This window comes from Anolis carolinensis, unplaced genomic scaffold (genome assembly GCF_035594765.1).
Source record: "Anolis carolinensis isolate JA03-04 unplaced genomic scaffold, rAnoCar3.1.pri scaffold_12, whole genome shotgun sequence".
In the NCBI taxonomy this organism is placed as follows: Eukaryota; Metazoa; Chordata; class Lepidosauria; order Squamata; family Dactyloidae; genus Anolis; species Anolis carolinensis.
In genome coordinates this window covers 14,254,773-14,257,406 of record NW_026943823.1, presented here as the reverse complement: position 1 = coordinate 14,257,406, position 2,634 = coordinate 14,254,773, and positions in this window count along the sequence as shown.

Sequence of the window (2,634 nt, the reverse complement as noted above, 5' to 3'; positions counted from 1 at the left end):
TCGGGAGTTGGAGTTCGGGACTGCTGAGTCCTCCAGGCTCTGGAGGGCAGGCGGGACTACAAGCCCCACAATGCAAAGCGCAGAGCTTTCCCTCTCGCTTTTTCCGGCCCCCAATCCACTTGCATTGGTCAACAATTGTATGGAAGACTGCAAGGAAATAGGGGTGTCCCATGTTTTGGGGTGGTCCAACGCTTTGAAAAGGGGACAAAGCCTTGCAATATTTAGAAGGGCAGCTTTTACATTTCCCCCTTCTTTTTGTTGCTGCTGCTGTTATTGTTATTATGCATTATATAGCATTTTCATGGTTTATGTTTTGTTGTCCTGTATCGCATTTATTACCCTGCTTTGTAGCCCCATTTCTTAAGATTGGCTCTGCATCTCGTGGTGCCAGAGCGCAGAGCCTTCCAAGTCGCCCAGTTTTCTGCGTGCCCAGGAGGGAGACCCTCATTCAGCATCAGCCACTGATTGAGGTTTCGGGTTTTAGCCTGCCACTTTTGGACTCTCACTTGCTGAGGTGTTCGTGTGAGTATCTCTGTAGATCATATAATAATAATAATAATAATACAGCTGGCACAACAAAACATTGCACGGAAAGTTCCTTGACAAAATTGAAGGAAAAGCTGACAAGGAGAAGACCTGGCTCTGGCTCACAAATGGGACACTGAAGAAGGAGACAGAAGGCCTGATCCTTACAGCTCAAGAGCAAGCCATCAGAACAAATGCAATTAAGGCCAAGATCGAAAAATCAGCTGATGACCCAAAATGCAGACTGTGCAAGGAAGCTGACGAAACCATTGATCATATCCTCAGCTGCTGTAAGAAAATCGCACAGACAGACTACAAATAGAGGCACAACTATGTGGCCCAAATGATTCATTGGAACTTATGCCTCAAGTACCACCTCCCAGCAGTAAAGAACTGGTGGGATCACAAACCTGCAAAAGTATTGGAAAATGAACACGCAAAAATACTGTGGGACTTCTGAATCCAGACTGACAAAGTTCTGGAATACAACACACCAGACATCACAGTTGTGGAGAAGAAAAAGGTTTGCATCATTGATGTCGCCATCCCAGGTGACAGTCGCATTGATGAAAAATAACAGGACCTCAAGATTGAACTTCAAAGACTCTGGCAGAAACCAGTGCAGGTGGTCCCGGTGGTGATGGGCACACTGGGTGCCGTGCCAAAAGATCTCAGCCGGCATTTGGAAACAATAGACATTGACAAAATTACGATCTGCCAACTGCAAAAGGCCACCCTACTGGGATCTGCGCGCATCATCCGAAAATACATCACGCAGTCCTAGGCACTTGGGAAGTGTTCAACTTGTAATTTTGTGATACGAAATCCAGCATATCTATCTTGTTTGCTGTGTTATACAATATAATAATAATAACTTTATTTTTGTATGCCGCCTCCATCTCCCCAACAGGGACTCGGAGCGGCTCACACGGGGACAAGCCCAATACAAATCACATAACATCATAAAATCAAACAGCTAAAACAACAAGCTTGGCTAAAAACAAATTAAACAGGTCATAGTTTAAAAACATAATTAAGAGCAGGAAATATAAACAATCATCCACAGCATTAAAAGGTCCAATATGGACATAAATGGGCAAACAAACTGACAAAATAGTGTCTATATCAAAATAGAACATACATGAAATAGACAAAGCAGGTAGGGAAGATAAATATGGGATGGGAATCAAACTATTTCTTAGAAAACTATTTCTTGATTTAAGGCGTGGGCGTACTGGCTGATATCGGAACAGGGGATGGGCCGGAGATGTCAATGCCTTGGTCCTTTCATTGCTGGCTGCTACTTCCCGGCGGATGTCAGGTGATGCAATGCCGGCCAAACAGTATAATTTCTCCAGTGGTGTAGGACATAGACATCCGGTGATAATGCGGCATGTCTCATTAAGAGCCACATCCACTGTTTTAACGTGGTGAGATGTATTCCACTCTAGGCATGCGTACTCAGCAGCAGAGTAGCAAAGCGCAAGGGCAGATGTCTTCACTGTGTCTGGTTGTGATCTCCAGGTTGTGCCGGCCAGCTTTGGTATGATGTTATTTCTAGCACCCATGTTTTGCTTGATGGCCAAGCAGTGCTTCTTGTAAGTCAGGACACGGTCCAGGGTGACTCCCAGGTATTTGGGTGTGCTGCAATGCTCCAGTGGGATTCCTTCCCAGGTAATCCTCGGAGCTCGAGAGGCTTGTCGATCAGCTGGTTTTCCCTGTAATAGGCAGTAAGAGCACCAAAAGCTTGAGAGAGCTTCTGTTCAACCATTTCAAAGCTCCCTGCTTGGGCGGTGATGGCAGGATCAGCAGCATAGATGAAACTCTCTGTGCCTTCTGGCAATGGCTGGTCATTCGTTTAGATGTTAAACACTGATGGAGCAAGCACACTCCCCTGAGGCAGGCCATTCTTCTGTTTTTGCCATCTGCTTCTCTGGCCCTGGAATTCAACAATGATTGAATTGTGATTTAAAGCCACCCCTTGAAGGCATAGAATAGATAGAAGAATACTGTACTAATAGCTGTCCTCACTCCAGGCGCCTATGCCCTCTTCCGCGCATGCGCAACGCCGTCCCGTAGCCTCCCAGAGGAGGAGGGCTGGGCGCGGTT